Raw genomic sequence first — 27,689 nt, 5'->3', positions numbered from 1 at the left:
ATTGAGTGATGCAGTCAGATTTTGATGAAAATCTGTGTTTGAAATTTCTTTCTGTAAATCCTCACCTTCTAATATCCTGTAAAGGGTGATGACAAAAAGACATTACTGTCAGTACAGGATACAAACACAGAACAGGCAAATCTAGTTTCTATGGAACATTTTTCCTCATTCATTCTTCTAAAACTGTAATTCTCCACCCCCCACACTCTCCCTCCAGTCTCACTCTGCTGTATCTAATATTGACCCTCCCAATTCTCCTGAAGGTGCTGATTCAGGCTGATTGACAGATCCCTGCTAACTGCTTCCTGTCCTGGAAACAGACTGAAAATCTTCATGCAGGCTGCCAGACAGATATATGTTTATGTTACTGGACTAAAAATTTGTGCAAAATACAGACTTGATTCAGTTCCTTTTCATGCAGTTGCTACAAGTCACCAATGTCCCCCCAGAATGAGAAAAGAAATGGAAACAGGGAAACATTGATTTCCTCCCAGATGTTGCCCAGAGGAAGTTTTAATCTGAAGTCTAACTTCTGCCTGTGACGTCACAATGATGCCCTGCCTGAATCAGCCAATAGGAATCAGTCTGCTCCGCGGTGACGTCTCCGGGTTCCAGTGCGCAGGCCTGGCGCGCGGACAGCGATTGTTCCCCTCCCCCCTTCATCTCCTCGATTTCCAGGCAACTGGCGAACGGTTCCGGCCAGAGCGAGAAGCCGCTCCGTGGTCTCCCCCTCCCGGGACTGCGCATGTCGAAGCGAGAGGCTAAGCTGCGCATGTGCATGAAAGCGCCCACTCCCGACCTTCCTGCTGAGGTGTTGACCAGTGCAACAGTTGGAGGACCGGAATGACCCTGGTCCTCCAATCAATCAGGGCGCGGGCTTTGTGTGGACGAGCATTGAGCTTCACATATCCTGAAATTTCCTCCTGTCTCCAACATCTGCGAGTAAAACACTTTCTTTTCTCCCCCTTTCCATTTCTTTTCTCATTCTCACCTTCAATTGTTCACTTGCAGCAACTGAAGGGAAAGGAAGTGAATCCAGGGAGGGTGCAGACTCTGCAAAGCTTGGCCCAGGTCTCTCTCTCTCTCAAAGACATTGACATCCTTTGCTCCCTCAGCTTGACACATTTATTTGTCTGGCTAAAAGGATGGTCTCTTTCCCAATGTTCACAATTAAAGGGCTGCTTTCCCCAGTAAATTAATATCAGACAGAAATATGTCTAGTGTTGTTATTTGGTATAGATTAGATATATTAGTGATGTTTCTGTAATAAAGTACATTTATTATAAGTACTAGTCTTGTAATATTGTACTGCAGCAAAATTATATATTCGGATTCATTCAAGGATGAGTTGGACAAATTTCTGATTGACAAGGGAGCCAAGGGTTATGGGGAACAGGCAGTAAAATGGAGAGAAAGCTGAGATGAGGAGTGAATTATTTACTTGAGGATGTGGTGGAGCTTTGGAATTCTCTACTCCAGAGGACTATGGAGCATCAATGATCAAGTATTTTCAGGACCGAGATTGATAGGTTTCGACTTATTGAAGTCATTAAGGGATATGGGAGTTAGAGTTGGAAAATCCTGCTGAGGTAGATCGGCCAATGAGCTCATTCAAAGGTTGAGCTAGCTTGATGGGTAAATGACTGCCTGCATCTTCAATTTGTTATTATCTGTGTACAGGGCAGGAAGCAGTGAGCATGGATCTGTCAATCAGCCTGAATCAGCACCTTCAGGAGAATTGGGAGGGTCAATATTAGATACAGCAGAGTGAGAATGGAGGGAGAGTGTGTGGGACGGAGATTTACAGCTTTGGGGGAATGAGAGAGAAAAGAATGTTCCATAGAAACTAGAATGATATGTTCTGAGTTTCTATCCTGTACTGACAGTGAATTTTTTGTGAATTGTTTTTACAGGATATTAGAAGAGGAGGAATTACAAACAGAAATCTCAAATGACACGTCTCGATCTGAGACCTGATTCCTTGGGACATGAACATCATTGGCCTTGGAAACTAGAATGAGAAATGTTTGCCCGATCTGTCGGCTTCAAAAGATTTGAAACATCAGTATGACTGGAAAAGCACCGAGACACACACACCCAAGTGAGCGTGTTCCAGTGAACTGACTGTGGAAAGAGCTTGAAACCAGTTTCCTACCTGAAAAAACATTGCACCATTCACAGCGGGGAGGGACCATACCCGTGTTCTGTGTGTTTGGCTGAGGCTTCAACTGATTGTCCATCCTGGAGATACACAAGGACACCCTCACTGTGGAGAAACCATGGAAATGTGGGGACTGTGGGAAGGGATTTAGATGGCCATCTGAGCTGGAAATTCATAGACATAGTCACACTGGGGAGAGACCTTTCACTTGCTCTGTATGTGGGAATGGTTTCACTCAATTATCTGACCTGCAGAAACACCAACTCGTTCACACTGGAGAGAGGCCATTCATTTGCTCTCAGTGTGGGAAGAGATTCAATCGGTTATCCAATCTGCAGACACACCAGCGAGTTCACACTGGGGAGAGGCCGTTCACCTGCTCTCAGTGTGGGCAGGGATTCAGTCATTTATCTAGCTTGCAGAATCACCAGCGAGTTCATACTGGCGAGAGGCCGTTCTCCTGCTCTCAGTGTGCGAAGGAATTCACTCACTTAGGGAACCTGCAGAGACACCAGCGAGTTCACACTGGGGAGAAACCGTTCACCTGCTCTCAGTGTGGGAAGGGATTCAGACATTCATTCAGCCTGCAGAATCACCAGCGAGTTCACACTGGAGAGTGGCCTTTCACCTGCTCTCAATGTGCGAAGGGATTTGCTCAGTTATCCAGCCTGAGGATACACCAGCGAGTTCACACTGGGGAGAGACCATTCACCTGCTCTCAGTGTGGGAAGGGATTCACTCAGATATCCCACTTACGGAGCCACCAGCGAGTTCACACTGGGGAGAGACCATTCACTTGCTCTCAGTGTGAGAAGGGATTCACTCAGTTATCCAGCCTGCAGACACATCAGCGAGTTCACACTGGGGAGAGGTCGTTCACCTGCTCTCAATGTGGGAAGGGATTTTGTGTTTCATCACACTTGCTGAGACACCAACAAGTTCACAAGTGATTACAGGGATTGGATTCTGCTGTTATTACAACTGTTCCCAATGACAGCCTGGACAGCATTTTGTTCATTCTGACAGTTAGTCAATGGCGATGGAGGTGTGTTTCTTTCTGCTGGACCTGACGATCGTTTAAATTTTTTTAATAACATTTAGAGTACCCAATTATTTTCTATTCCAATTAAGGGGCAATTTAGTGTGGTCAATCCACCTAATCAACACATCTTTGGGTTGTGGGGGCGAAACCCACGCAGATACGGGGAGAATGTGCAAACCCCACACGGACAGTTACTCAGAGCCAGGATTCGAACCGGGGTCGTCAGCGCCGTTGTCCTAGTGCTACCCACTGCGCCATGAGCTGTCCCGTGCAATCTATTGTAAAGGATGTGATAACATATGAATTAGGAACAGGAGTAGGCCACTCGGCCCCTCGAGCCTGCTCCACCATGCAATAAGTTCAGAGCTGATCTGATTGTCACTTCAACTCCACATTCCCGCCGAAACCCAATAACCTTTCACCCCCTTGCTTATCAAGAATCTATCCAGCTCTGCCTTCAAAATATTCAAAGACTCTGCTTCCACTGCCCTTTGAGGAAGAGAGTTCCAAAGAATCACAAAAGTTCTTCTCTGCCTTAAATGGGCAAGTTGTTACTTTTAAAGTGACTCCATTTCTTGATCCTCCCACAAGAGGAAACATCCTTTCCACATCCACCCTGTCAAGGCCCCTTGGAATCTTATATGGTTCAATCAAGTCACCTAAACTCCATCGGACACAAGTCCAGCCTGTCCAATCATTCCTCATAAGACCAGCCTCCAATTCCAGGTGCGAGTCCAGTAAACCTTCTCTGAACTGCTTCCAACACATTTACATCATTCCTTAAATGAGAGCAATACTGTACACCGTGCTCCAGATGTGGTCTCACCAATGTCCTGTATATTTGAAGCATAACCTCCCTACTCTTGTATTCAATTCCCCTCACAATAAGCAAGAACATTCTATTCGCTTTCCTAATTACTTGCTGTACCTGTATACTCGCCTTTTGTGATTCTCACCGTTTCGATAATAAGCTTTTTTTCTTTCTGCCAAATTCTGGACAATTTCACATTTTCCCACATTATTCTCCATTTGGCAGATCTTTTCCTGCTTACTTAACCTATCTATCACTTTATAATCTCCTTAATCCATCTTCACAATTTACTTTCCTGCCTATCTTTGTATCATTGGAACATAGGAGCAGGAGTTGGCCATTCAGCCCATCAAGCCTGCTCCACCATTCAATACGATCATGGCTGATCATCCACTTCAATGCCTTTTCCCCACACTATCCCCATATCCCTTTTGTGTATTGGTATTCAGAAATCTGTCAGTCTCTGCTTTAAACACACTCAGTGACTGAGCTCCCACAGTCCTCTGGGGTAGAGAATTCCAAAGATTCAGAACCCTGTGAGTAAAGAAATGTCTCCTCCGAGACCGGTCCTCACTGGCTTCCCCCTTATTTTGAAATTGTGTCGCTTGGTTCCAGACTCCCCAACCCGGGGAAACATCTCACCTGCACCTGTTTATCCCTGTAAATATTTTGTAGGTTTCAACAAGATCACCTCTCATTCTTTGAAACTCTAGAGAAAACAGGCCCAGTTTTTCGAATCTCTCTTCATAGGACAGTCCTGCCATCCCCGGAACAAGTTGTCCTCCCCCTAGCAACATTATTTTTCCTAAGGTAAGGGGAGTAAAACTGCACACAGTACTCCAGCTGGGAAATTGTGTGTATCTCCCTCAGTGAAAACAGACATCAATGACTTGTTTGACAGGACCGAAGGTCATTTAGATTCTCTGCCATTTCTCTATTCCGTATTATAAATTCTCCTGTCTCTCCCTGTAACTGACCCACGTTTTCTTCGCCAAACATTTCCTTTTTACGTACCTATCGAAGCTTTAACAGTCCATATTTCGGGATTTTGCTAGTTTACATTCATATTCTATTCTCCCTTTCTTTATCGGTGTCTTGGTCCTCCTTTGCTGAATTCTAAAATCCTCCCAATCCTCTGGTTTACTATTTCTGGTAACTTTATCTACCTTTCTTTAAATCTTATCCAATCCTGAACTTCCTCTGTTAGCCACGGTTGACTGACATTTGGGTTTTTTTGTTCCTTGAAGGAATGTAAACTGTAATAATTCTATAAAGTCTCTCCATTTCCTGTGTACTGTCACACCTTTAATGTATTTTCCCCAATATACCTCAGCCAATTTGTCCCTCACACCGTCATCATTTTCTTTGTTCAAATTTAACACCCTGGCTTCAGATTGAAATACCTCACCTTCAAACTTAATGTAAAATTCTGTCATGTTGTGGTCACTCATCATTGAAGGTTATTTTATACCAAGATTATTAATTAGCCCTTTCTCGTGACATACCACTGGATCTAACCCAATCTGTTCTCCAGTTCCTCAACCTACTGCTCTAGAAAACCGTCGCTAACACACTCCAGAAACTTGTCCTCCACAGCATCAGGGTTCATTAGGTTTACCTTATTCTCTCTTCCAACTTCTTCCATCAGGCAGGATACAAAAGTCTGAGAACACGCAATAACAGGTTCAAAAACAGCTTCTTCCCCACTGTTACCAGACTCCTGAATGACCCTCTTATGGACTGAACTGCTCTCTTCACACATCTTCTCTACTGAGTAGCACTACACTCCGTATGCTTCACCCGCTGCCGGTGTGTATGTATTTACATTGTGTATTTATGATTTATATATATACTATGTTTTTTCATGTATGGAACGATCTGTCTGGACTGTACGCAGAACAATACTTTTCACTGTACCTCGGTACACATGACAATAAATCAACTCCAAATCAAATCCAAATGTGCAGATTTAAGTTACCCATGATGCCTGTTTTACCTGTGCTACAAGCTTCTCTAATCTCCTGATTAAGATCATGCCCTACACGACCACTACTATTTGGTGGCGTATAAACAATCCTTGCCAATGTTTGCTGCCCCATGTTGTTTCCTAGCTCCACCCAAATAGATCCCAAATTTTGTATTCCCAATCTCTGAGATCCTCCTTCACTAATGTACTGATGCCATCCTTTATTATTAGTGTAACACCACCTCATTTTCCTTTCTGTCTGTATCACCAGAAAACGTTGTGACCATACCTTCTGTCCTGTCAAATAAGTCATTGATATAAATTGTAAAAGGTTGAGGCTCCAGCACTGATCCCTGTGACACTACACTCATTACATTTTGCCCACCTATTTATGCCTTCTCACTGTTTTCCGGTAGCTAGCCAATCTTTCACTTTGAAAGACAGTTCTGGGGTGAAAATCTACTAGATTGGGAAAAGAAAAGAACGAAAGTAAATCCTCGAGAATGAATCATCACTTTGGACTGGTTCTGAGACAATTAAGTTTTGACCTCCGGGGGAGAGTAGAGAATAATCGTGGAATGGGATTTTAGATTGTGTAAAAGGGAAAAGTTATATTTTATACTTTAATGTGTAGATCTCCTACAAAAATATTGTTTAATTAATGTTGCTTTTAGTTAGGATGGCACGCTGGTGCAATGGTTAGCACTGCTGCCTCATAACGCTGAGGACCTGGGTTCAATCCTGGACCCCGTTCACTGTCCGTGTGGAGTTTGCACATTCTCCCCGTGTCTGCGTGGGCCTCGCCCCAAAAAGATGTGCAGGGCAGGTGGATTGGCTATGCTATATTAATTGGGGGGGAAAAAAAATTTGGTGCTCTTAAGTTTATTTTTAAATTGTTGCTTCTAGTTTGTTGCAGTAAAAGTTATAAAATTTGAAATTCTGTCACGTGATCCTTTAATTTGTTGATTGGGAATTTGTTTTATTTTTAGAAGTTACTGATCTTCACAGAGATCCTAATCCACAAGTTTCAACTTTCCATTTGAGCCTCGGGCACCTTTCTGTCTCCATTGCTTGTGTCAATGACAGCCAGGAGATGGAGCTGAGGGCTGAATCCAGCTGGGAATAACAGGGCCTGTGTGCTGGTTGGGAAACTACCATGAGTCTGACACTAACAGAGACACAAGAAGGTGCTGGAGGACTGACTGGGAAATCGAGGGAGAGCTGAGTGACCGGCGCTGATGGTGTTGTGATCCCTGGGGTTCAGTGTCTGTGTCCAAAGTACCGGGAACATGGGACAGAGGAACCAAAGAGAAACATTTGGGTCCAGAACATTGTCAATACTCTGGTTACTCGTTTACTCTGGTTGTCTTTGATCCTCAAGTCATTTTATGATTTAAAAAAAAATAAAAAACATGTTCTGTTTCATTAATAAACTTGTTTCATTGAAATATTTGATTTTTGCTGGTCTTTTTCTGATTAAATTCATTCACTTTAGGGAATGTGGGTGAGAGGGGTTGGCAGGCTCTTTCACTGAAAGTCAGTCTCTTGAAGGTAATTGGCAAATCGCCAGAGGGGAGAGGAGATTTTATTTTTCTTTTGACACACAATGTTTGAAAATCGGTACAGCGATTCAATTGTGATCGACTAATTTATCAAGGTTCTTTGAGAAAGTAACAACGGATGTCAGAAAAAGGGAGCCTGTAGATTAGATTTATCTAGATTTCCAGAAGATATTTCCCAAGGTTCCACATCAAAGGTCACCACACAAAATAGGAGCTCATGGTGTGGGGGTAACATATCAGCAGGGATAGAGGATTGGTTAGCTCACAGGAAGCAGAGAGTGGGTATAAGTGGGTCATTTCTGGGTTGGTAAGATGTGACAAGTGGAGTGTCACAAGGATCAGTGCTGGGCCCTCAACTATTTACAATCTATATTAATGAGTTGGATGATAGGATTGAATGTATGGCGACACAGATATGTCGGAAATGAATTTGTGAAGTGGACTTGAGTCTGCCCAAAGAACAACAAATCAATTAAGTGAATGGACAGAAAAGTGACGGATAGAGCCTAACTTGGGAAAATGTGAACTTGTCCACTTTGGCAGCAATGATTAAGTAAAACAGAATATTATTTAAATAGTGAGATTGTAGAACTCTGAGGACAGAGGGATCTGTGTGTCCTGGTTTAAGAATTACAATACATTAGTTTGAAGGTAAAGCAAGTGATTCGGAAGGCAAATGGAATATTGTTTTAAATTTAAAGTGTCCAATCTTTTTCTTTCAATAAAGGGGCAATTTAGTGCGGCCAATCCACTTATCCTGCACATCTTTGGGTTGTGGGGGCAAAACCCACGCAAACACGGGGAGAATGTGCAAACTCCACACGGACAGTGACCCAGAGCCGAGATCGAACCTGGGACCTCGGTGCCAATCACTGTGCCACCGTGCTGCCCCAGCAGTTTAGAAGAATGAGAGATCCTGAGTGGAATTGACAGAGAGATGCTGAGAGGATGTTTCCCCTTGTGGCAGAGACTGGAACTACAGAACACGGTTTAAAAATAATAATAAAAATAATCTTTATTAGTGTTACAAGTAGGTTTATATTAACACTGCAATGAAGTTACTGTGAAATTCCCCTAGTTGCCTGTTCGGGTACATGGAAGGAGAATTCAGAATGTCTAAATTACCTAACGAGCACGTCTTTCAGGAGGAAACCGGAACACACCATAAGACCATAAGACATAGGAGCGGAAATAAGGCCATTCGGCCCATCGAGTCCACTCCACCATTCAATCATGGCTGATTTCAACTCCATTTACCCGCTCTCTCTCCATAGCCCTTAATTCCTCGAGAAATCAAGAATTTATCAACTTCTGTCTTAAAGACACTCAACGTCCCGGCCTCCACCACCCTCTGTGGCAATGAATTCCACAGACCCACCACTCTCTGGCTGAAGAAATTTCTCCTCATCTCTGTTCTAAAGTGACTCCCTTTTATTCTAAGGCTGTGCCCCCGGATCCTAATCTTCCCTGCTAATGGAAACAACTTCCCCACGTCCACCCTATCTATGCCATTCATTCTATTAGATCTCCCCTCAACCTCCTAAACTCCAATGAATATAATCCCAGGATCCTCAGACGTTCATCGTATGTTAGGCCTACCATTCCTGGGATCATCACACACGGGGAGAACGCGCAGACTCTGCACAGACAGTGACCCAAGTGGGAATCAAACCCGGGATCCTGGTGCAGTGAAGCAACAGTGCTAACCACCACTACCATGCTGCCCAATAAGGGCTGATGAGGATAATTTTGTTCTCCTGAGGGCCATGGGTCTGTGGATCTCTCTTCCCCAGAGAGTGGAGGGGCAGGGGCAGTGAATATGTTTTAAGGCTGAGTTTGATAGATTTTTGATTGACGAGGGAGTGAAAGGATGGAGGAAGGAAAGTGGAGTTGGGACAACAATCAGATCAGCCCTGATCTTACTGAAAGGTGGAGTGGACTCAAGGGGCCGAATGGCCAACCTCTGCTCCTAATTTGTATGTATAGACCCTTAACACCCGCTTCCCCAAACTCTGAAATGAGTCACAGTGATAACCGTTATTGGTGACAGTGGTTAGATGTTAGTCAGTATAAATAAGAGCTGACACATGTTAATGTCTGAGCAGTAATATCAAAGTGCAGCAGCATTCCCATTACACTCTGGGTAGAAGCACCATCTCCAGGTAAATGCTCCCTGCTCTGCCCCAGATGCCATGGTCCCAGTCAGTGGAATGTGTAAAACCTCAACAAATCTCTGTGCTCGGGGAATCCCTTCTTATACTTTATTACATCACAAAGTCTATGGAGGATTCTTACAGCCCACACCTCGAGGGGGAGGAAAACTCTCTCCGACCCCTCACTCAATTTCACTTTGTGGGGATGGGGGAGAGAATGGAGCAGTGGGACTGACTGGTTGGCTCTACAGAAATTTGGCATTGACTCGATGGGCCAAATGGCCTCCTTCTCTGTCCTTATGGCTCTGATCTAAAGAGAACAATTTCAGCCTCTATAGTCTCTCCAACTCACTGAAGTCCCTCATCCCTGGTGCCATTCTCGTAAATCTCCCCTGCAATCTCTCTGAGAACTTCACATCTTTCCTGCGATGCGGGGCCCATATATAGGGTTCCATTCTGGAGGGAGAGAATTGAAAAGCAGGGTTATGTTGTTTAGAACCAGGGTTAGATTACACTGGGAACACTGACAACATTTATGATTTCCATTCAGAAAAAGGAAATCGAGGCACTGGAGAAGGTGTAACAAAGATTCACAAGAATAATAGCAGAACTGAGAGCATTTCACCCTCAGGAAAAGCTGGGGCTTTTCCCTAGAATAGAAAAGACTGAAGGGTGACCTGATGGTAGTTTGAAGTTTGCAAAGCAACAGGGGAACATTGGACTTCGGAGCAGGAGTAGGCCATTCGGCCCCTCAAGCCTGCTGCACCATTCAGTAAGATCATGGCTGATCTGACTGTGGTCTTGGCTCCACCTTCCTGTCTGCTCCCATCCCCATAACCCTGGACTCACTTGTCTGTCAACAATCTGTAGAACTCAGCCCTGAGTAGATTCAGTGAGCCAATGATCCACTGCTGTCTGGGAAGAGAATTCCACTCTCATCACCCTCTTGAGGCACAAAATAAAAATCATCATCTCTGTCTTTAATGGGAAACCTCTTATTCTTAAAATCTGCCTCTGAGTTCCCTTGTCCCCCACAAGAGGAAACATCTTCTGGGTATCCACCTTGTCCAGTCCCCTCAGAATATTCCATGTTTCAATAAGATCACCTCCCATTCTTCCAAACTCCAGTGGGATTGGGCCCAACCTATTCAACTTCTTCATCCAATCAGCCCCTCATCCCAGGATTGGGTCAAGTGAACCTTCTCTGAACTGATTCTAAAGCAATTATATCTTTATTCCCAAATACGGAGATTGAATCTGTACACAGTATTCCAGATGTGGTCTCACCAAGGCCCTGTACAGCTGCAGTGAAACTCCCCTCTTTTATAATCCTTTCCCTTTGCAATAAATGTCCATATTCCATTTCCCTTCCCAATCACCTGCTGTGCCTGCACACTAAGCTTTTGTGATTCCTGTACCAGGACATCCAGATCCCTCTGTGCCTCAGAGTTCTGCAATCTCGCTCCATTTGAATAATATACAGCTTTTCCATTCCTCCTGCCAAAACAGACAAGGTCACATTTACTCCCGTTATTCTCCATCTGCCAGATTTCTGCCCACTCACTGAACCTGGCCACATCCATTTGCAGAATCTCCACTTCCTGTTGACATCTTTCCTCTCTACCCTGGTGTCATTGCTCAATTTAACTTTCATATATTTGATCTCTTCATCTAACTCATTGATGTAGATTGTAAATATTTGAGGAACCAGCACTGATCCCGGTGTCACTCCACCAGAAAAGGGGGGAAATGAAAAACTGTTTGAAAGCCAACGGTATTTGGTTGTTTGTTTGTATAATTGATTGTATTTGGTATAAAATACATATATTAAAAACACGAACTAAAAGTCTAATGATCTTCTCCATTGTTGGTGAAAAAACCCATCTGGTTTACTAATGCCCTTCGGGAAGGAAATCTGCCTCCTTACCTGGTCTGGACTACATGTGACTCCAGATCCACAACAATGTGGTTGACTCTGAAATGGCCCAGCCACAAAGCTGTAAGAATCTGCAAGGATGTTTATTCCATAGAATGGAATTCTATAGTACAGAAGGGGACCATTCAGCCCATCGAGTCTGCACCAACCGTACCCAGAGCAGCTACCTCAGTCTATTCCCCCGCCATATCCCCATAACCTCGTTTAACCTGTATATCTTTGGACTGTGGGAGGACTCCAGAGCGATGGAGGAAACCCATGCAAACACGGGGAGAATGTGCAAACTCCACACAGACAGTCACCCAAGGCTGGAATTGAATCCGGGTTCCTGCACTGCGAGGCAGGAGTGTTATTAAGAATGAAACCGGACTATTTGCATGCCAAACATCAAAAGCAGCAATCAACAGACAGAGCTAAACAATCCAACAACCAATGGATCAGATCTGAGCTCTGCAGTCCTGCAAGTAACTTTGAGCCACACAAATGGCAGGCAATGACCACCTCCCTCATGAGAATCTAACCACCCCATTTACCCCACTATCAACATCTTGGGGGTTACCATTGACCAGAAACTGAACTGGACTAGCCATATAAATACTGTGGCTACAAGAGTGGGTCAGAGGCTGGGAATCCTGTTGTGAGTCACTCACCTCCTAACTCCTGAAAGCCTATCCATTATCCAGAGGTCAGGAGTGTGATGGGTCACTCTCCAGTTACCTGGATGAGTGCATCTCCAAAATTAGAGAAACACACACTTCATGTGTCAAAAATAAAATCTCATCTCTCTCTCTGGCTCCTTTGCCAATTACATTGGAGGGACTCACTTTCTGATAAAAGAGTCTGTCAGGGATGGCACAGTGGTGCAGTGGTTAGCACCGCTGCCTCATGGCGCTGAGGCCCCGGGTTCGATCCCAGCCCCAGGTCACTGACCGTGTGGAGTTTGCACATTCTCCCCATGCCTGCGTGGGTCTCACCCGCACAACCCAAAGATGTGCAGGATTGATGGATTGGCTCTGCTAAATTGCCCCTTAATTGGATAAAACATAATTCGCTACTCTAAATTTATTTTTAAAAAGAGCCTGTCAACCCCTCTCACCCACTTTCCCGCAAGTGCATCAATCTAATCATGAAAAGTCCGAAAAATCAACATTTTTATAATAAATATTAATTAATGAAACAAACAAGGTGATAAAGACAGAATGACTTGAGGATCAAAGACAACCAAAGTAAAAGGATGTTCACAATGTTCAGGATCCAAATTGTTTCTCTTTGTACCCTGTTCCCATGCTTTGGACATGAGAACTGAACCCTGTGGGTCACGATACCATAACCTCCTCACCCCCACCCCCCCCCCCCCCCCCACATCGTCCCAAACCTCATGCCCTGATTGGTAGAGCCCCATTTCCAGTCCATCCTCCAGCACCTTCCTGTCTCTCTGTTGGTGAGGTGCCCATGGTAATGTGATAGGAGGATGTATTCGATCAATGATCAATAGGGAGTGTGTGGGGAACAGTGATTTATAGTTTGAGAGGGAAAAGTATGTTCTCTGGTGACTAGAATTGTCAGTTCTGGATTTCTACCCTTTACTTACAACGATGTCCTTTGTAATCACCTTTCCCAGGCGATGAGCGGAGAGGCTCTGCAGACAGGAAACACAAATCAAACATCCTTATTCTGAGCTGTGTCAGAGAAGGAATCATGGAATTTACAGTGCAGAAGGAGGCCATTTGGCCCATCGAGTCTGCACTGGCTCTTGGAAGGAGACCCTACTTAAGCCCATGCCTCCACCCTACCCCCGTAGCCCAGTAACCCCAGCTAATCTTTTTTGGACATAAGGGCAATTTATCACGACCAATCCACCTAACCTGCACATCTTTGGACTGTGGGGGGAAACTGGAGCACCCGATGGAAACCCACGCAGACACGGGGAGAACGTGCAGGCTCCACACTGACAGTGACCCAAGCCGGGAATTGAACCTGGAGCTGTGAAGTGACTGTGCTAACCACTGTGCTACCGTCCTTTTAGATTGGACACTAGACCAGTCAGTAACAAAAATAAGTAATGAAATCGAGTTCAGACAGAGATCTGCATGAACTGACACCACTTTGTTCACAGATTAACAGAGTAATCACTGTGCTTGAATCAATGTTATTCACTTTTGGAATTGAATGAAGGGTCAGATTAACTATCTCACCGCCAGTATCAAATAGGTCTGTTTAATACAGAACAGGGTTAAACCCAGTGTCCAATATTAGAGGTCTCTGTGGCTGTTGGATGCCTGGTTTCACTGTACAGCTGACAAGCCCACAGCTTCAATGAACTGGTCTACCCAGGGTTTGTTTCTAAACCCTCATCACAACATATTACCTGGTTAGCTATTTATATATGGTCATCATGGTCAGACAGATAACACAAAGCTCAACCAGAAACTATGGTTCTTCTTTCTACTGATTCTAGCTCCTACAGGGAGTGACGGCATATCCAGTCCTCCGCTCTGTTACTGGGCTGTCATTGACATGGGCAATAGAGAGACAGAAGTTGCCTGAGGCTTAATGGGAAGTTGAAACTTGTAGCTCTAAATCAACTGTTTAAGATTTCTGAAAAGATTAGTAACTTTAAATAAATTCTAAACCCAGTGAACAAATTAAAGAGTCATAAGGCAAAAACTTCAGGTTTTATAACTTTTACTGCAAAAAACTAGAAGCAATAATGGATAAACACTATTTTTATTAGGAATGTATCCCTTAAACAATAAATAGACTTTGCCCTTTTACTTTTTTTTAAATTTTAGAGTACCCAATTTATTGTTTCCAATTAAGGGGCAATTTAGCCTTACCAGTTCACATACCCTGCACATCTTTGGGTTGTGCGGGTGAAACCCACGCAAACACGGGGAGAATGTGCAAACTCCATACGGACAGTAACCCAGAGCCGGGATCGAACCTGGGACCTCGGCGCCGTGAGGCAGCAGCACTAACCACTGTGCCACCGGGCTGCCACTTTGCCCCTTTAATATGGTAATGCCGGCATTGGACTGGGGTGAGCACAGTATGAAGTCTTACAACACCAGGTTAAAGTCCAACAGGTTTGTTTCAAATCACTAGCTTTCGGAGCACAGCTCCTTCCTCCGGTGAATGAAGAGGTGGGTTCCAGAAACATATACATAGACAAAGTCAATGATACAAGACGTTACTTTTGAATGCAAGTCTTTGCAGGTAATTAATCTTTACAGGTCCAGACGGAGTGACCGGAGAGAGGGATAATCACAGGTTAAAGAGGTGTGAATTGTCTCAAGCCAGGACAATTGGTAGAATTTCGCAAGCCCAGGCCAGATGGTGGGGGTGGGGGTGGGGTGGGGTGGGGGGGGGGGGGGGGGTGAATGTAAGGCAACATGAATCCAAGGTCCCGGTCAAGGCCGTACTCGTGTGTGCGGAACTTGGCTATAAGTTTCTGCTTGGCATTGTCGCGCATCCTGAAGGCTGCCTTGGAGAGGCTACTCCCACTTAATAATAATAATCTTTATTTTTGTCACAAGTAGGCTTACATTAACACCGCAATGGCGGCACAGTGGTTAGCACTGCCGCCTCATGGCACCGAGGTACCAGGTTCGATCCTGGATCTGGGTCACTGTCCATGCAGAATTTGCACATTCTCCCCGTGTTTGCATGGGTTTTGCCCCCACAACCCAAAGATATGCAGGCCATGCTAAATTACCCTTTAATTGAAAAAAATGAATTGGGTACTTTACATTTTTTTTTAAACCCCGGCAATGAAGTTACAAGTCACATCATTCTGGCGCCTGTTAGGGTACACTGAACGAGAATTCAGAATGTTCAATTCACCTAACAGCACGCCTTTCAGGCATTCCAGAACAAGAGGTTCTTAGGATAAGAACTTTAGGATAAGGATAAGTCTTAGGATAAGATGGCCGGCATGGTAGCTCAGTGGTTAGCACAGTTGCTTCACATCTCCAGGGTCCCAGGTTCGATTCCGGCTTGGGTCACTGGCTGTGTGGAGTCTGCATGTTCTCCCCGTGTCTTTGTAGGTTTTGTACGGGTGCTCCAGTTTCCTCCCACAGTCCAAAGATGTGCAGGTTAGGTGGATTGGCCATGATAAAAGGTAGATTGGCCATGATAAATTCCCCTTAGTGTCCAAAAAGGTTAGGTGCGTTGATTGGGTTACGGGGATGGGGTGGAGGCGTGGGCTGGGCTGGGGTGCTCTTTCCAGGGGCTGGTGCAGATTCGATGGGCTGAATGTCCTCCTTCTGCACTGTAAATTCTATGATTCCACCGGGTGCTTCAGTTTCCTCCCACAAGCCCTGAAAGACGTGCTGTTAGATAATTTGGACATTCTGAATTCTCCGTGTGCTCGAAAAGGAATTTGGGCTTTTCAGAGTAACTTCATTGCAGTGTTAATGTAAGCCTATTTGTGACAATAAAGATTATTTTAAAAAAGAGGGAGGAAAATCTGAAGAGTTGAGGAGAAACTGCTTCTCCCAAAGGGCTGTGAATCTGTGGAATTCACTACCCCAGAGTGCGGTGGAGCTGGGACAGTGAGCACATTTAGGAAGGAGTTAGACAGATTTTACATCGGGTTGAATGGCCTAATTCTGCTCCTATATTTTATGACTTTATGAAAGGGGGAGACATTGATTTGCTCCCAGATGTTGCCCAGGAGGAAGTTTTAGTCTGAAACTCATTGTCCAACCTCCACATTGTGACATTACAAAGGAGTACGTCCTCTAAATCAATAAGTCCGCTCCTAGGTGACGTCACTGCCCAGCGCGCAGACGAGGGAGCCCCGCCCCCACCCATTGTTCCCCTTCCCCCACATATCCTCGAGACAAGGTTTCCAGGCAACCGGCTGACAGTTCCGGCCGTCGGTGATCCACCCCTCCTCTCACCCGGGGCTGCGCATGCCTAAGGGAAGGGGACGCTGCGCATGTGCAGGAGAGCTCACTTCCGCTGACCTTTTTGCTGAGGTGTTGACCAATAGGAAGATTGGAGGACCGGAAAGATTCTGCTCCTCCACCAATCAGAGCTCCCCCATTGTCTCAATGCGGAAGCTGGACATGGAGGTTTCTGCCGAGCGAAGCTGTTGTTCCGCCAACCCTGGGTGAGCTTGAGCTGCACACAGACTGAACCTTCCTCCTGTCTGCAACATCTGTGAGTAAAACACTTTCTTTTCTTCCTCCTTCCATTTATTGTCTCATTCTGACCTTCAATTGGTGACTTGCAGCAACTGAAGGGAAAGGAAGTGAATCCAGGGAGGGTGCAGACTCTGGAGAGCTTGGCAGTCTCTCTCTCTCTGGCTGTCTGAAAGACATTGACATCCTTTGCTCCCTCGGCTTGACACATTTATTTGTCTGGCGAAAATGATGGTCTGTTTCCTAATGTTCACATTTAAAGGGCTGGTTTCCCCAGGAGATGGCTGACAATAAAGGGAACAGTAAACAGGACAATCAAACCCAACCAATTACTTCCCTGTCGGAATACTCCACCAACAGCAAAGTGATGGAAGGAGTCATTAACAGCGTTATCAAGTGGTACTTGCTCAGCAAAACCTGCTCACGGACGCTCAGTTTGGGTCCAACCAGGGTCACTCAGCTCCTGACCTCATTATAGCCTTTGTTCAAATATGGACAAAAGAGCTGAATGCCAGAGGTGAGGTGAGAGAGACTGCCCTTGGTATCAAGGCAGCATTTGACCGACTATGGCATCAAAGAGCCCCACCTAAACTGGAGTTAATGGGAATCGGGGAAAACTCTCTGGTGGTTGGAGTCATACCTGGCACAAAGGAAGATGATTGTGGTGGTTGGAGGTCAATCATCTCTGCTCCAGGTGTTCCTCAGGGCACACTCCTAGGCCCAACCATCTATGCTTCATCAATGACCTCCCTTTCATCATAAGATGAGAAGTGGGTTTGTGGATGACTGCACAATGTTCAGCACCATTCGTGACTCCTCAGATAATGAAGCAGTCCATGTCCAAATGCAGCATGTCCTGCACAGTGTCCAGATGTTGGCTGATAAGTGGCAAGTTCCATTTGTGCTGCACCAAGTGCCAGACAATGACCATCTCCTTCAGTGGCATTAGCATCGCTGAATCCTCCACAACCAACATCCTGAGGGTTACCATTGATTAGAAACTGAACTGGACTAGCCATATTAATACGGTCGCCACCAGGGCAGGCCAAAGACTACAGCGAGTAACGCACCTCCTGACCCCCAAAGCCAGTCCACCAAATACCAGACACAAGTCAGGCGTGTAATAGAATAATCACCACTTGCCTGGTTGAGTGCAGCTCCAACAACACTCAAGATGCTGCTCTACACCATCCAGAACAAAGCAGCCTGCTTGACTGCTCCCCATTCCGAACCACCGACGAACAGTGGCAGCCGTGTATACCATCTACAGTGTGCACTGCAGTAACTCACCAGGGTTCCTCCGACAGCACCTTCCAAACCCATGACCACTACTATCTAGAAGGACAAGAGTAGCAGATAACTGGGAACCCCACTACCTGGAGGTTCACCTCCAAGTCACCCACCAGACAGACTTGGAAATATATCACCCTTCCTTCATTGTTGCTGGGGCGACATCCTGGAACTCCTTCCCTGACAGCACAGGGGATGTACCTACAACTCAAGGACTGCAGCGGTTCAAGAAGGCAACTCATCACCACCTTCTGAAGGGCAACTGGGGATGGGCAATAAATGCTGGCCTCATCATCGACATCCACACCCCGTAAATGAATTTAAATTTTTTTTATATCGGACAGAGATATATCTAGTGTTATATGGAATGTATTAGATATATTATTGATGGTTCTGTAACAAAATACATGTATTATTATTTCTAGTTTTGTAATATAGTATTGTACCTACATTATATATTTCCAGTCATACAGTCATTGCAGCACTGACAGAATCCATTTGGTAACTCAAGTCAATGCTGACGCTCTGTACAGCAATCCAGTCAGTCCCATTCCCCCTCGATATCCCTGTTCACCTGAAAGCTTATTTTCTTCATATTTTATTTTGAATTATTGATCATCTCGACTTCCACAATCCTTGTGGGCAGTGGGTTCCTGATCATGCCCACTCCATGACTAAATCAAATTCTTCCTCAGAATCACCCCATCTCTAATCAGTAAATATACTTAAATGGAGAGTCTCTACTCTTGTACAGGTTGTTTGTGAGTTTAGATTTGTTGATCAGCATCAATCAGCACCTTCATAAGAATTGGGAGGGGAAGGAAGTGAATCCAGTCTGTATATTGCACACATTTATCATCCAGTAACGGAGACATATATCTGTCTGGCAGCCTCTGTGTCCAGGACAGGAAGCAGTGAGCTTGGAGAGATCGATCAGCCTGAATCAGTGCCTTCAGGAGAATTGGGAGGGTGAATATTAGATACAGCAGAGTGAGACTGGAGGGAGAGTGTGTGGAATCGAGATTTAGAGCATTTGAGGGAAAGAGAGAGAGCTAACAATGTTTGATAGAAACTAGAATTGTCTGTTCTGAATTTCTATCCTGTACTGACAGTGATGATTTTTGTAAAATCTTTTTGCAGGAAGTTAGAACGAGAGGAGTTTGAGGTGGATATCTCAAACTAAATATCACGTCAAGAACTGGGAACCGAATATCATCGACCTTTGAATCTAGAAGGAGAAATGTTTGTCTATTCTGTCTGCTTCAAGAGATTTTAAACATCAGTTTGTTTGGAAAAGCACTGAGACACACACAAACCCACGTGAGATTGTTCCAGTGCACTGACTGTGGAAAGAGCTTTAACCAGTTACACAGCCTGAAAAAATACTATACCATTCACAGCAGGGAGAGACTGTATATGTGTTCTGTGTGTGGACGAGACTTCGACTGATCGTCCAGCGTGGTGAGACGCAAGATCACCCGGACCATGGAGAAACCATGGAAATGTGAGGACTGTGGGAAGGGATTCAAAGGCCCGTACGGGCTGGAAAGGCATCAACGCAGTCACACTGGAGAGAGGCCATTCACCTGCTCTGTGTGTGCGAAGGGATTCACAGCCCCATGCAGGTTGGAAAGGCATCAACGCAGTCACACTGGAGAGAAGCCTTTCACCTGCTCTCAGTGTGAAAAGGGATTCACTGACATTGGTAACTTGCGGAGACATGAACGAGTTCACACTGGAGAGAAGCCATTCACCTGCTCTGACTGTGAGAAGGAATTCACTCGGTTATGCCACCTGCAGACACATCAACGAGTTCACACCGGGGAGAGGCCATTCATCTGCACTGTGTGTGATATGGGATTCATTCAGTTTTCCAACCTGCAGGCACACCAGCGACTTCACACCGGGGAGAAGCCCTTCATCTGTACTGTGTGTGATAAGGGATTTGCTCAATTATCCGGCCTGCGTAGCCACAATGTCACTCACACCAAGGGCAGGCCCTTTAAATGCTCTGACTGCAGGAGGGCTTTCAAAAGCTCACAGCTACTGATGTCCCACCAGCGCATTCACACTGAGGAGAGACCGTTCAGCTGCTCTCACTGCGCAAAGAGCTTTAGAACCTCATCCAACCTGATGAAACACGAGCAAGGTCACACCGGGCAGAGCCCGTTCACCTCTCCGACTGGGAAAAGATTCACTCGGTCATCACTTGCTGAGCCACAATGTCACTCACACCAATGAGAGACCTTTTAAATGCTCCGACTGTGGGAGTGGGTTTCAAAAAGCTCTCAGGTACTGATGGAACACCAGTGCATTCACTGTACAAAGAGGTTTAGAACATCATCCACATTGCGGAGACACCAGCGAGTTCACACTGGAAAGCCATTCACCTGCTCTATCTGTGGGGAGGGATTCACTCAGTCATCCAACATGCTGAGACAATAAAGGGTTCACAAGTGATGATGGGTTAGATTCTGCTGTTTTTCCTGCTGTTAACCACATCCAGGACTGAACCTGGAGTGGGTGGAGGGGTTTGTCTCCTCGTCAACTCCTGGTGCTCGGACGTGGCGACCCTGGCGAACTACTGCTCCCCGGACCTGGAATACCCGACTGTGAAGTGCCGTCCATACTACCTTCCACGGAGTTCACTTCTGCCATCATCATGGCGGTCTACACCCCACCCCAGGCGGAAGTGAAGTGGATTGGATTGGATTTGTTTATTGTCACGTATACCGAGGTACAATGAAAAGTATTTACCTGATCACAGGTAATTAAGTACATGGGAAGAAAAGGGAATAAAAGAAAATACATAATAGGGCAACACAAGGTATACAATGTAATACATAAGCACCGGCATCGGATGAAGCATACAGGGTGTAGTGTTAATGAGGTCAGTCCATAAGAGCGTCATTTAGGAGTCTGGTAACAGCAGGAAATAAGCTGTTTTTGAGTCTGTTTGTGCGTGTTCTCAGACTTCTGTATCTTCTGCCCGATGGAAGAAGTTGGAAGAGTGAGTAAGCCGGGAGGGAGGGGGCTTTGATTAGAAGAAGGCGCTTGATCAATTGTACACCACTATAAATAACAGTGAAACAGAATACCCGAAGGCCTTGTGCATCGTGGCCGGAGACTTTAACCAGGCCAACCTCAAGAGTGTGCTGGCAAAATTCCACCAACACATCTCCTGTCCCGAAAGGGACCCCAACATCCTTAACATCCTTGACCACTGCGACACAAACATCAAGGGCGCCAGGTCTGAGGCGTTCAACTCAGGCAACCCGGATCTATACAGAAATCTAGATACGACCTCCGCAAAGCCATCAGGGACTCCAAGAGACAATACCAGACTAAGATAGAGTCACAGACTAATGACGTGGACTCTCTCGTCGGTTGTGGCAGGGCTTAAACAACATAACAGGCTACAAAGTAAAGCTGAGTAGAATCTTCAGCAACAGCGCACCCCTCCCCGACAAACTCAATGCATTCGATGCTTGTTTTGAGCAGGAAACCAACAAACTGTTGTCAACTGTACCAGCAGCCTTGGACACACCAATACCCACCGTCAGCCTCCAAAGTCAGATTGGCCTTCTTGAAAGTGAACCCTCATAAAGCGATGGGTCCAGACGAGAACCCAGGTCATGAACCCAGATCCTGCGTTGACCCACTGGCAGGTGTGTTTGCGGAATCCTCAACCTCTCCCTACTCCGAGGTTCCCACCTGCTTCAAGAAGACCACCATCATACCAGTGCCAAAGAAGAAGCAGTCAACGTGCCTTGACATCGATCATTATGAATTGCTTCGAGATGTTGGAGACATCAACTCCATACTCCCAGCATTCCTTGATCCACTGCAATTCGCACACCGCCACAACCGGTCCGCAGCAGATGCCAACTCCCTGACCCTATACTCACCCCTGGATCATCTCGAAAACAAGGACTCCTACATCAGACTCTTATTGATTGACTACAGCTCCGCCTTCAACACCATAATCCCAGCCAAGCTCATATCAAAACTCCAAAACTTAGGGCTTGGCTCCTCCCTCTGCAACTGGATCCTCGACTTCCTAGTACATAGACCACAATCAGTAAGGATAAACAACAACACTCCTTCATGATAGTCCTCAATGCCGGGGCCCCACAAGGCTGCGTACTTAGCCCCCTACTACACTCATGATACACACACGACTGTGGCAAAATTTGGCTCCCGCTCCATCGACAAGTTTGCTGAAGACACGACCGTAATGAGTCGGATATCAAACAACGATGAGTCAAAGTACAGGAGGGAGATGGAGAACCTAGTGGCATGGTGTAATGACAACAATCTCTTCCTCAATGTCAGCAAAAGTAAGGAGCTGGTCATTGACTTCAGGAAGCAAAGCATTGTACACACCCCTTTCTGCATTAATGGGGCCGAGGTGGAGATGGTTAGCTTCAAATTCCGAGGTGTGCACATCACCAGCATTCTGTCCTGGTCTACCCACATCGACGCTACGACCAAGAAACATATACTTCCTCAGGAAACTAAGGAAATTCAGCATGCCCCCATTGATTGCCACATGGGCAGCACGGTAACACAGTGGTTAGCATTGTTGCTTCACAGCGCCAGCGTCCCAGGTTCGATTCCCGCTTGGGGCACCGTCTGTGCGGAGCATGCATGTTCTCCCCTTGTCTGCGTGGGTTTCCTCCGGGTGCTCCGTTTTCCTCCCACAAGTCCCGAAGGACGTGCTTGTTAGGTGAATTGGACATTCTGAATTCTCCCTCAGTGAACCCGAACAGGCGCCAGAGTGTGGCGACTAGGGGATTTTCACAGTAACTTCATTGCAGCGTTAACGTAAGCCTACTTGTGATAATTATAAAGATTATTATCATTGCCTTTTACCAATTATTACAGGTGCACCAACCTTTACAGGAGCACCATAGAAAACATCTTATCTGGCTGCATCACAGCTTGTGTTATGGGCCAGGGTTCAGAAAACTCCAAAGTATATCATGGAGTTCGCCTGACCTACAATTGTTGATTGATTTTGGTTCCGATGAGCACAGGGGCCGCCTTTCAGGTGTTATTCAACAGAGGCCTCAAGCACTTTTAATCAAAACAAGCTTTATTCTACGAATTTAGTTAACATTTTTATAAACACACACAGTAAGCATTTTTATAAATTACAAAGATAAATACCCCACACAGCTACAGTAATCTATGTATAACCCTTAATAAATTCCCCCCTTTAACTGTTCCAATTTAATAACAAAATCCCATAAACCAGTACCTCCTTTTCAAAGGTGTGGCCCAGCGCACAGCACTCAAGACCTGGTTTGGATGCTCTTGTTTCCTTTCCAAAACAGCAGGTTTGAATTCCTTCCAGAAAGCAATTATTTCTTTTCAAGTTATCAAGCAGTCTGGAAACAGCTTTTAAAATGAGGATAGAGAGACAGGCCAAAATACTCCTCTTTCTGAGTACAGCAGCCAAAAATGTGAAAGCGAAAGCAAAAAACACAGAGCCACAAAACAGCCCCAAACCAAAGCAGAAGTAAAACCAACTCCCAGAGCCACAGGCCAGCTCCACCCACACAATGACATCACTGAAGCCATGTGATAAGACAAAAACATTTCTTAAAGGGACTCTCATGACACTTGGTATGGCAACTGCTCAGCCCAAGACTAAGAAACTACAGAGAGTTGTGAACACAGCCCAGTCCCTCACACAAACCCGCCTCCCATCCATTGACTCTGTCTACACCTCCCGCTGCTTTGGGAAAGCGGGCAGCAAAATCAAAGACCCTTTCACCAAGGTTATTCTCTTTTCCAATCTCTTCCATTGGGCAGGCGATACAAAAGTCTGAGAACAAGTAATAACAGATTCAAAACAGCTTCTTTCCGCTGTTACCAGACTCCTGAATGACCCGTATGCTTCACCTGATGTCTACGTATTTATCATATGTCCCATGTTTTTCATGCATAAAATTATCTGTCTGTATTGTACGCAGAACAATATGTTTCACTGTACCTCGGTGCATGTGAATAAATTTAATCAAATCAAACTTTGTTCATTCTGACACTTGGTGAAGTGGGAGGGTCGGAGGGTTTCTTCCTGCTGGATTGGCCGGTCTCACGATTTTGCTTCCAGTGGACCGATGCTCTTTGAGCCTGGGGGAGAGCACGTTTCCACTGGAATGATCCACAAAGGCTGAAGTACATTTATTTTATCCTGGATAGTAAATAGTGTTATTCCCCCACTACAGGTGGATCTAAAAGAAACCAGATGGGTTTTTACAACTATCGACAATGCTTTCATGGTCATCGATATCTTTTAATTCCAGATTTTTAATTAATTTAAATTCCACTATCTGCGGAACCTGGATCCCTATTGCATTATCCTGGGTCTCTGGATTACTGGTCTGGCTATTGTTTCCCGGGATGTGTTTTGTGAGAGATGAAGTCACTATAGCCAATAAGTGAGTTGTTTTCGAGTTGTTCCCTTTACGTCCTGTACTTTCCCACTAACTTACAGACAAAACAGCTGCAACTGTACTGTGTATAAACGTGTGTTATTGTAACTACTCCCAGAGATGCTTCGGTTTGCTGAAGCATTCCCTGCATGTTTGTAATAAAGATTCCCAAACTTTAACCAACTCTGGACTTTGAGTGACATTTGTCCCACAACAGTCTGGTGTCAGGAACACGATCCACTGACGGCTTTGATTAAAGGAAAGTCCCCGTGGACAGCAGATACCGGATGAGTATTGTTTGTTTTATACCACCCGTGTTTAATTCAGTTTGACTGACCACTGGGGATTCCTCAGAACCTCAGGGAGCTGTTTCTGGTCTGTTTCTTTGACATCCATTCAATGTAATTTCAATAACTGGAACATTTCAGGCAGGGAATTGTCGGTTTTACGGCAAGGATATGTTAGGGGGTGATGCAGAGGTCCCCGTGACCGAGAGGGTTTTGTAGCTGCCGAAAAATGAGGGGATAAAGGCGTACGGGAGGCTAAACAGAAAGATTTGGCAGTTGGACAGAGTTTGGCGTGTGTTCAGAGGTCCCAGATAGGGGTCAGCCAGCATCATCACATCGATGGATCTGCACAGAAAAGGTCCAACCGGATGGCGTTTATAAGGCCCAAGGTGCGGTTAATGGCTCAGGGATTTGAAGAAGCTTTGGGAGATAAAGAGGTCAGAGTGGACTCACCCACAGTGGAAAGGTCATTCTGAAATTTCTTTGGCCCTTTTCGTGACATTTTCCCAGAACTTTCAGTCAAGAAACATAAAAGCTGCATTTGCACTGGGGGATCACCTCCAGAGGGCAGTGTTTCTACAACCTCCTACGGTGCCAGATGGAGATGGAAGACTTTGGAAGTTCAATAAGTTTGTCTTATGTTTTGAACGATGTTTTGTTCAATGTATGGCACTTCTCAGTTAGATCAGTTTTGTTCAAGTCGGGTTGTCTCTACCTGAAGGCAGGAGCTGCCGTGCTTTATTGGTACCATGGCAGGAAACTCTCGGGCATCTTTATGATGCATGTTGATGATACTAGTGAGTTCCAAAACAATGTTACTGACAGGATCAGAACAACATTTAACGTTGGAGTCAGACTTCTGGGACCTTTAAATAAATTGGATTGGAAATCGGGCAGTGTGGGTCTGACGTGACTTTACATCAACAATCTCAGGGAGACAGTACGAACCCTGTCACAGTCAATGGGGCCGGGGCCTCACAGAAAGATGAAGATGTTTCCAAAGCTGGGACTGAGCTGCTGCAAAGTTGAATTGATGAATGGGGCACACAGATAAGGCCGGATACAAGTTTTGATGTCTTCGAGCTGAGTTCTGTAATGAAACATCCAGAGGTCGAGGATATTTAACGGGCAAACAAAACATTAAAAAATACAAGATGGAGAAATGTGTGCTGAAATTTCCATCTTTGGGTGAGCTGCAAGATATAAAATGGATTTTTTTAGTGATGCCTCACTCGGATGAGCCTGTCTCAGTGTCTGTACACTGAGTGATGTTTAAGAATCTCTTTCAGCAGAAGAACAGACAAACATTTCTCATTCTAAATTCAAAGGTCGATGATATTCAGCTCCCATGAATCGAGTGACTCTGTCACATCTTGATGTGATGTTTGGTGTGAAATTTCTGTCTGTAACTCCTCCCCTTCTAATAACCTGTAAAAGGAGTTTACAAAAGCCATCACTGTTAGTGCAGGATACCCAAACAGAATGTGAAATTTGACCCTATTGTAAGATACGGGTTTGGCTTCAATCTCAATTGTAATATTCAAATCAATCACACGTCAGACTGTGTTGTGAAAGTTACCTGCAGCTCCTGACTAGTTACAGACCATTCCGGGTACAAGAATGTTGTCGCAGAATTTATTAAGTTAATTGTAATAAGTACAAAATCACAATAATTAACAAAGGCAGTGGATCAGTCCGTTCACTCTGGATCACCAGCTCTCAGCTTCCAGGTGACTGTGGAGCTGTCTCTTGTTTTGTTGACTGAAGTCTATCCTCTTACTTCATGTTGTGTTGTGCACCAAGCTCCAGAGAATTGTAGCTCATTAACCCTTTCTACTACCTACCTCTGCGCATGGTCGGTAGTATCCTGTGTTCAGTTTTGGTCTCCTTACTTGAGAAAGGACGTACTGGCACTGAAGGGTGTGCAGAGGAGATTCACTCGATTAATCCCAGAGCTGAAGGGGTTGGATTACGAGGAGAGGTTGAGTAGACTGGGACTGTACTCGTTGGAATTTAGAAGGATGAGGGGGGAATCTTATAGAAACATATAAAATTATGAAGGGAATAGATAGGATAGATGCGGGCAGGTTGTTTCCACTGGCGGGTGAAAGCAGAACTAGGGGGCATAGCCTCAAAATAAGGGGAAGTAGATTTAGGACTGAGTTTAGGAGGAACTTCTTCACCCAAAGGGTTGTGAATCTATGGAATTCCTTGCCCAGTGAAGCAGTAGAGGCTCCTTCAGTAAATGTTTTTAAGATAAAGATAGATAGTTTTTTGAAGAATAAAGGGATTAAGGGTTATGGTGTTCGGGCCGGAAAGTGGAGCTGAGTCCACAAAAGATCAGCCAAGAACCGCGGGAGAATCGTCATCTTAACAGTCTGCACCCTCCCCGCCAATGACAGCGGGAGCGCATCCCACCTCCGGACCTCCTCCCTCACTCGTTCCATCAGTTGGGACAGGTTGAGCTTGTGCAACCTGTCCCAGTCCCGTGCCATCTGAATCCCCAAATATCGGAAACTCTTCCCCCACCAGCCTGAACAGCAACCCCTTCAGCCTACTCTCCTGCCCCCTCGCCTGAATTACAAACAACTCGCTCTTAGCCATGTTCAATTTGTATTCGAAGAACCGGCTAAATTCCCTCAGAGTTGCCATAATACCGTCCATCCCCACCATTGGGTCTGATACATATAACAGCAGATCATCCGCATATAACAAGACTCTATGTTCCACTCTTCTCCGCCCCCCCCCCCCCCCCCCCCCCCCCCCCCCAGGACTAGCCCTTTCCAGCCCCTAGAAGATCTCAGTGCAATTTTACGGTGCAATCTCTATGGCCAGCACAAACAGTAGTGGGGAGAGAGGGTAGCCCTGTCTTGTTCCACGGTGCAGTCTAA

The 27,689-nt window shown here is 45.4% G+C and overlaps 1 protein-coding gene and 1 long non-coding RNA gene across 3 annotated transcripts in view; both read left to right on the top strand.

Annotated features, from left to right (window-relative positions):
• The window catches only part of LOC140422014 (uncharacterized), a 332,008-nt gene that overhangs the window by 34,627 nt on the left and 269,692 nt on the right, over positions 1-27,689 (top strand). The window lies entirely within an intron of this gene.
• Positions 16,729-24,694, top strand: LOC140420039 (uncharacterized). Its single transcript, XR_011946153.1, has 2 exons — positions 16,729-16,797; positions 19,209-24,694. It is a non-coding gene; the product is annotated as an uncharacterized lncRNA (long non-coding RNA).

The sequence above is a fragment of the Scyliorhinus torazame genome, chromosome 5, assembly GCF_047496885.1.
Source record: "Scyliorhinus torazame isolate Kashiwa2021f chromosome 5, sScyTor2.1, whole genome shotgun sequence".
Taxonomy (NCBI): Eukaryota; Metazoa; Chordata; class Chondrichthyes; order Carcharhiniformes; family Scyliorhinidae; genus Scyliorhinus; species Scyliorhinus torazame.
Note: the sequence above shows the minus strand (reverse complement) of the source record. Positions and strands in the feature narration are given on the sequence as shown.